Source organism: Otolemur garnettii, unplaced genomic scaffold (assembly GCF_000181295.1).
Source record: "Otolemur garnettii isolate 467f Iridium unplaced genomic scaffold, OtoGar3 scaffold00053, whole genome shotgun sequence".
Lineage (NCBI taxonomy): Eukaryota > Metazoa > Chordata > Mammalia > Primates > Galagidae > Otolemur > Otolemur garnettii.
The window spans coordinates 1,636,829-1,645,197 of record NW_003852448.1 but is presented as its reverse complement, the minus strand read 5'-3'; positions in this window follow the sequence as shown (position 1 = coordinate 1,645,197).

The window sequence follows — 8,369 nt, the reverse complement described above, 5'->3', positions numbered from 1 at the left end:
AAAAAAAAAAAAAAAAAAAACTTAAAAAATTCAGGCACTTATTTACATACTTTTCATAAACTCAATAAAATCAGCAAGAATGTGAAATGTCTGTTTTATAGTATGTAAAATAAATGAAGTGTAGAAAGAATGAACACAGTGATACATTTCACTGGCAACATCCATAGATGGAAGCTGAATTCAGTAGAGGAAAGTTTCAGGAGAGAGGGGTATGTGCATAGTGTTAAAGAATCTCTCCAAAGATAACTACTGATTACAAAAGAAAAAACAGTAACTTTATAATACATAAATCTGGCAGACACCACCTTAACCAGTGATCAAAGACACCACCTTACCATCAACCTAATAAGATGCAGTGACATTAGGTACCCCTTGATATCACGCACTGAAGACCCGCTGTCATTCCTGCAGAATTCTCATCAAAAATGCATGACCTCCCGGCTACTTGGGAGGCTGAGGCAAGAGAATGGCTTAAGCCCAAGAGTTTGAGGTTACCGTACCCTGTGCCCCCAAGACACTCTACCTAGGGTGACAGTTTAGACTCTGTCTCAAAAAAAAAAAAAAATTCATGGCCTCAGGCAGGGCACACGGGCTCATACCTGTAATCCTAGCACTCTGGGAGGCTCAGGAGTTGAAAACCAGCCTGAGCGTCAGCAGGACCCTGTATCTACTAAAAATAGAAAAATTCGCTGTGTGCGGTGGCAGGTGCCTATAGTTGCAGCTATTGGGGAAGCTCAAGAGGATTGTTTGAGCCCAAGAGTTTAAGGTTGCTGTGAGCTCTGCTGATACCATGGCACTCTATCCAGGGTGACAGACTGAGACTATCTTAGGGAAAAAAAAAGGCATGCCTTCATGAGAGATCTCAGATCTTCATAAGAAGACCTCAGATCATCCCCAAGTGAAGGATTTCCTACAAAATCATCAACCAGTCCCCCCAAAGTGCCAAGGTCATTAAATTCAAGGACAGACTTGTCTTTGTCACAGATTGGAATTGTCACAGATTGCAACAGACTCAGGAGACATAGTTAAATTCAGTGTGGAATATCAGATTCACTGTAACTTCACACCATTATGAATTTGTTTAGTTTGGACAATGGTATTCTGGTTTTGCAAGACGTTAACATTTGAGGAATCTGGGTGAAGGATACACAGGAACTCTCCAGACTATGTGGACAAGTTTTCCTTAAGTCTAAAATTATATCAAAATTAAAAGTTACGAAAAAGTCATCTTCATTTACATAAAGGTGATTGTACAACACCCAAAATTCCCTGAATTTTTGTGGATATATTAGAGGTTAATGACCAAGGAGAACCAGCATGTGAAAATGGAGAGAGCAACTGGCCAAATGTTTAGCCAAATGACAGGCTCACAGGACACAGGCCAAACGTTTTTTGACAGCTCTGCAGATGGAAAGGCACTTCAACTCAGCAGGGAGCCCACTGTACCAGGAAACCAGAGACACCAACTCTGGCTCCAACCATGCCATAAAGAATGGCTTACAAATACCAATTCTCTTCTGAGAATTCCATTTCCATTAATATTTCTGAATCCTCTAGAAAAAGTATATCCCCTAATCCCCCAGAATTTGGTGTGCCTGTGCATGGGTACATAACCTCACATGGACCTACATAAATGTTTAATTTAGCAACAGATAGCACCTTGACATAAACATCTTGTTGATTAATTACAGTCCCAGAAAGGGATCAATAAATCCATCACTAAGTTGCTAAACTGAGTTTCTTAGATGTGTCAGTAAACAAAATAAATAAATGAAAGTCGCTAAATTTAGTTTTTCCTCAAAATAAAATCTTCACTTTCTAATCATTCATTTTAATCAAACTATTCTCCTTATAAAGAACAGTTATGATATGAGAAAATACTATCCCCTTCACAAAAGTGTAAACACTGCTGTAGAATGAGAATCTCCAGGACAGCCTGGGGTAGTTGTCCATATTTTTTTTTGGAAGAAGAGGTTGCTCTTTTCCCTTTCTTTTTGTGTCCCCTCTCAAGAAGGTTATAGTATAGCCAGATGAAAATCAGATATAATCGTGGCCATTTTATACTCTCTCTTCACCAAAAAATGCTGAATAATATTATTTCTACACAATTCAGGAAATCCTCGAGAAACAAGACAGCCAGCTTTACCTTCAGCTACCTTTAATTTTTATCAGTGAAGTTATTTTGTACATTTGTCAATATTCTCATGCTGGACTTTGCATAGAAGCTTAACTTCTCTTAAAAAAATCATAATGGAAAAGAATTTCAAACGTTTCCTTTAACAGAACTGACAATTTATAGTTCTTCATTCTCTTTCTTCCCTTACCACAGAAATTAGATACAGAATTTTGTGAAATAAAGAATTACCTCCCTTCCTTTGAATAAGTACTTAACGATTCATGCAGTCTTTTTGCTCTAGAAAAAAATTTTGCAGTGATTTGAATCCCTGTGATCTGGAAGTGAACTAGACACCAGGCCTAGGACTCCTGCCACTTTTGAGTAAATAAAGTTACTAAACGCAAAAAAATGTTTTGTTTTCCTAATGAAGAATAAGCCTAAAATGTACAGAAATTCAAGCCAAAACTGATGCTTTGTTTGCTGTAATACCAACATTGATTGACTAAAATAAAAACATAAGTGAGATTGAAATACTTTTGCTAAAATTTCCTTTGAAGGAATTATGCTCTGGCTTTAAACTATTGCGAAGTTTGAAAAAATAAATAAACAAATAAAATAAAATAGCAAAGTTTATTTTCACAGGAGGGCAGTGAATCTTGATGGTTTTCCTGCCTTTTAGTTCCAAAGCAACGTTACAAATAGGCCACTTTGGGAGAAGTTAAAGCAAAAGTAGATTCGGTGGAGTCCCTGAAATTCCTAGGAAAACTTCAAAAAAAGAAAATCTAAGAAAATAGAATTAATTATAAAAATGAACAGCCAAGTATATCCATCCTCGTGGTCTATTCGAATCAAGGAATATGGTAACAGAAATCATACAAAACAAATAGGAAATAATCCTTAAGGAGGGATGAGGCTGAGTGGGGGAGGGAGACCCCAAACGCTCAGAGGAAATGTTTAACCTAATTTAAAGGCCACAGCAGATAGCCCAGAGCAAAAACAGAGGAACAAAGAGGCATTAACTGCTCTTTTTTACTGGTACGAAGTGTATCCTCAGTTTACTGAACTTCCAGTATGGTAAATTTACTGATACTGAATACTGATTTTTAAATGGAATTTAAATCTGAGAATAAGCTTATTGTCAATCTATCCCAAACTTGAATCTTGTTCATACATATAACTCCCTTGAATGGCCAATACAGTCATACAATTTGAGGTGGTTTCATTCATTACGTTCCATATATGGAATACATAGCTTTAACCAGTTTTCAAAATGAGATAAGAACAAGTGATACCTTAAATCCTTCTACCCTGAGATGGGAGCTATAAAACTGAGATATCTGAGTTTTAAATGGTCCTCTTTTTCTTGAAAAACCAGGCCTTTTTAAAAAAATTTAATTTTCTTTTCTTTATGGCTACCTAGTTCCAACATAAGTTTTATTTATTTATGTATTTATTTTAGAGACAAGGTCTTGGTCTATTTGCCTAGGCTGGAGAACAGCGGCTCCATCATAGCTTGTTGTGGTCTCTATCCTCCCCAGCATCTAGGACGACACACACATGCCACCATGCTCTAATTTTTAATCTGTTCTAGAGACAAGGCTTGCTATGTTGCACCGGCTGGTCTTGAACTCACATCCTCAAGTGATCCTCCTGCCTCAGCCTCCCAAAGTGCTGGAACTACAACTGTGAGCCACTGGGCCCAGCCTGTTTATTTATCTTTGTATCTGCAGTGCCTAAGGTGTTACTGATACATAGTATGTGCAAATAAGCTGAGTTTTGTGGTTAAAATTTTATCGTGGCCATTTTATAATCTCGGTAGGAATTCATTAATTCTGCAAATATTTATTCAGGTACACAATAAATACTATTGTGTCAGATACTATTCTAGACACTTAGGATACAAGAGAGGAAAAAAATGAATAAAATTCAAAGAGAGAGAGAAAAAGAGATTATTTTATATTTTAGTGAAATAGCCCGTACCCCCAAAAGACCCTCAAAAACCTAAACTCAGATGTAGTGGAGACCTGGGAAATAAGAAAGAATGGTTTGATTTGAATTGAATCTGTACAAGCAAGAGAATAATAATACTTAGAAAGTCAGATACAATAGCCCATGCTTTCTAGTGTCATACTGGTCACTACTCCACAAATACGTAGGCAATTAGAAGGGAAGGATATTCTTGAAAAAGAGAGTGCTTTCCTCAGAAGCAGAACAATATGATCTTGCTTCTTGGCTTGAAAGGAAGTATTGATCATTAGTTAGTGAGTCAAAGGTTAATAACTTGGGCCTGATTATTTCTGTTACCAGACTCATGATTAATGGTGTGGAGTCCTCTGGCTCCTTGTAAATACAGGAACCTCTTTTTGATGGCTTTTGATGGGAACCAAGGAATTAAGCTATTCTCTGGTGATGTGGCTGTAGGGGGAGGGGTTTCTCTGTCTCTTCCACCTGCAGGAGAGGGCACCTAGACTCCTACAGAGACATGGCAGAGCAGCTGCCAAAAATGCAAACTTGGAACAACATAAATCTAACTGGCAACGTGATGGTAAAATTCTAGCTCTGACATGCAGCTCTCTTGCTCTCGCATATTATCATTCCACAAGACCACATGCTGAGTTAATAGAACTCTCCAGTTTGCTTTGGAAACCCATGTAGTTTCAAATAGCCCAAGTGGCATAATCTGGTTGTACTTTTAGACAGCTGCTGGGAGTTATAGACGGACAGTTACACCAGAACCATTTAAAAATGCAAACTTGGCCCATGTTTCTCCACAAACTATTTAATATCTTAGTCACTCACAATCTGAGTAATTACAGAGGATGATTATGTTTAGAAAACACTCAAAACACAAATGCAAGTTTGTATCTTCAAGTGGCCTTCAAAAGAACAGGAGTTCCTAAAGTTGGAAGAGATATGTTATTGTGTCATTGTCTTTTTATAAAAATGAGATTTCACTCAACCTGATCATTTCGAAAGAAACAATATTTTCTTTGTTAGCCAAATCCAACACAGATCTCATGCCAACCGAGTTTGTTCTTGTGGGGAACAGCCAAAAGAAGATTCCTTGAAATAAAGTCACAAAACCTATTGAAAACCTCACAAGTCAATTAAATTAGGAAACAGAAGTAATAATATCACATAACTAAAGATGAAAGTGTGAGAAGCAATGATGGAAAATAAACATGACAAAAAAGCACTCCACTCCAACTGTAAAGAATTTGTAGATGTAGCAGGTCGACACGTGTAAATGAATAAAACTTCCCCTAAATATAGTATGTCAGATCTCAAACCATCTCACTTATTGCAATATTTTTGTTTACTCACTTAAACATTTTTGTTTTAGCTAATGAAAGTCCCAATGGCCTTGATCTTGTATCAAATGGGTGAACAATGATAGAGTAATTTAACACAGATCCCTGATTTACTAAGTCAGAAATGTCCCTAGTGAGATAGTTACAGATCTCTTTTGACCCAAAGGAAAATAATGAACGCATTTACAACACAGAGTCAACATTCCCTCTAATCAAATAATGACACCACTGCATTTATACAGTCGAAAGGTTTTTAGCATCAAGTCTGAGATTTCCTTTTACCCAAATCTCTCTACCTACCTGCACGCCACTGGAGCTAAAACCCGAGTTCTGAGCCTGAGTTCAGCTCCGGTGGCACGCAGTGAGTAAAGAAACTCTCAACGGTATTCTAGGAGTATTCTGAGGATTTAAGGGAAGGTGTTTTTTCCCTTCTTTTTCCGCTTGTGTTTCGTTTTAAATATTTAAATTCTTCAGTACCCAACAGGCAACTTTGGCAGAATGAGATATACGTCTACTTATCAAATCGTTATCAAGAATAGAATTCCACGGCTAATCTCCACAAGCCAATGATTTCAGCCTCGGCTGGTGGAGACCTCATGCATTTCCCACTTCCAACCAAGGGCAATACAAAGAGCACTAGGCTCGTTCATCTGGCCCACCAAAACTTGATGCCAGGCAGAGGGGCAGCTGCACGCCGGCGCCCTCCCGGGAGCGGTTCTCCGTACCTGCTGAGCGGGTGGCTGGCGGAGGCCCGGGGCGCGCAGCGCGGCTCGGTGCTGGGGGGCTGGGAGCGCGCGTACGAGTGGTAGGCGGTGAGCACCACGCCGCCAGAGTCCTCCACCTCCATCGTCAGCCGCGCATGTCCCGGCGCCGGCCCCAGAACAAAGGCCGGGACCAGCATGGGCCAGCGCGCCGGGAGGCTGTCACCGGCCGGACGGCAGCGCGCGTCCTGCGCCCAGAGGCTCGGCCGCGGCTGTCAGGGGCGCCCCGGGCCGGCGGCCCCTCCCCGGAGGGACATTTGCATACACTGGGCCACGCCCACGGGGGCGGGGCGGGGCGCGGGCTGTGTAGGGGGCGCGGGTGCCGGGTAAGGTCCCTGCTCCGGGGGAGAGGCTGGAAACCCGCTGGGATCTTTCTGGGCTCCCGCACGCTGCTCTAGTTAACTTGTCGTCTTCCTTTGTTTCTTTTTTTTTCTTCCTTTTTCTTTTCTGCACCCCTCCCCGCCCCGCATTCCGCCCCCTTTACGCGGGAGGCTTATCCCGGGGCCGGAACATTTCCTGCCTGGCAGCTGAGAGGGAGGCCGAGAAACCAAGCCTGAGGCTGAGCGGGAGAGGGGCCAGTTCTGAAAAGTGTGTGCTCTTGGGGGGGAGAGAAAATGTGACACTCTACTTTAAAGCGTCCACATCAAAAATTGAAGAACCGGATTCCATTGCTGTTTACCTAGTCAAGTTGCAGTAAACTTGATTTTCTTTCAGGTCAGGTAATTCCCTCTCACAGCAATGAACACTTCCCTCCCACACCCTCTACGGGCAAGGGCCAGACTCTCTTACCTCACTCCTGCGTCCCTTTCCTCCCCCCAGTCCTGATCAAATTAACAGATACTGTTTCCAGCTTATCTGAAAATTAGACTTTACTATTATGCGCTAAATGGATGTTATTTCCAGAGCTCTTTTTTTAGGGGTAAGGGAAGAGTAGGGACTGGTGGAGAGGCAGATAAATGGAGCATAATTAGAAAATTTGAGACTGAATTATGTCTTTATATGAGACTAATAGCACAAATGGAGAAACAACAGTCCTAGAACTGATTAAAAAGGTAGGCAGAGGCCCACATGGCAGGCACGTGCGGCTGTTTCACACACATGCAGTACGATTGGTCGATTGGTCGGTTGCCTTTTGCACACACCCCCCCCCCCACCTGCTAGGTGAAAAAGAAAGAGAAGTTAATTTCCCCATTACTAGAGGGTGCCCTGGATCTTGGTACTCAACGTCTGGGAGTCAGTTTCTGCATCTCTGAAATGGGAAAAATAATATTCCTTCAAAGTCTGAAACATGAAGTCCCTGCATGGCTGCTGGCACCTGTAATCCTAGCACTCTGGGAGGCCGAAGTGGGTGTATCACTTGAGCTCAGGAGTTCCAGACCAGCCTGAATAAGAGTGAGACTTCTCTCTAAAAATAGCTGGGGGTTGTACCAGGTGTCTGTAGTCCCAGCTACTTGGGAAGCTGAGGCAGGAAGATCCCTTGAGCCCAAAAGTTTGAGGTTGCTGTGGGCTATGATGATGCCACAGCACTCTACCCAGCGTGAAAAAGTGAGACTCTGTCAAAAAAAAAAAAAAAGTCTGAAATACGTGCTAGGTGCTCAAGAAATGTTGCCTCTCAGTATTTCTTTCACATTCATGAAGAAAGGAGACATTTCACGGCACTTTCAGAAGTTGGGAAAGCATAAAAATTTTCATCCAAAATATCTTTTGTAGAATGTTTTGTTGATGGGTAAAATCACACCTAACAGTTAGAATGCACACTATCTGGGCAGTGGTCACATCTACAACTTTCACTCTACAACTGTACAAAAACAATTCATGTAGCCAAAGCATCTGTACCCATGTAATATACTGAAATTTAAAAAAATTTAAATATGTTTTTTATTAAAATAGTGAGATAATGACTAACATTAAAATACGTATTATATGCTGGGTCCTATACATTAGCTCTTTAAACTCTGTGGGGCGGGTAGTGTTATTATCCCAACTTTATGAATAAAGAAACAGGCTTGGCTCGGCGCCTATAGCTCAAGCGGCTAAGGCGCCAGCCACGTACACCTAAGGTGGCGGGTTCGAATCCCCAGCCCGGGCCCGCCAAACAACAAAGAAGGCTGCAACCAAAAAAAAAAAAAAAAATGGCCAGGCGTTGTGGTGGACGCCTGTAGTCCCAGCTACTTGGGAGGC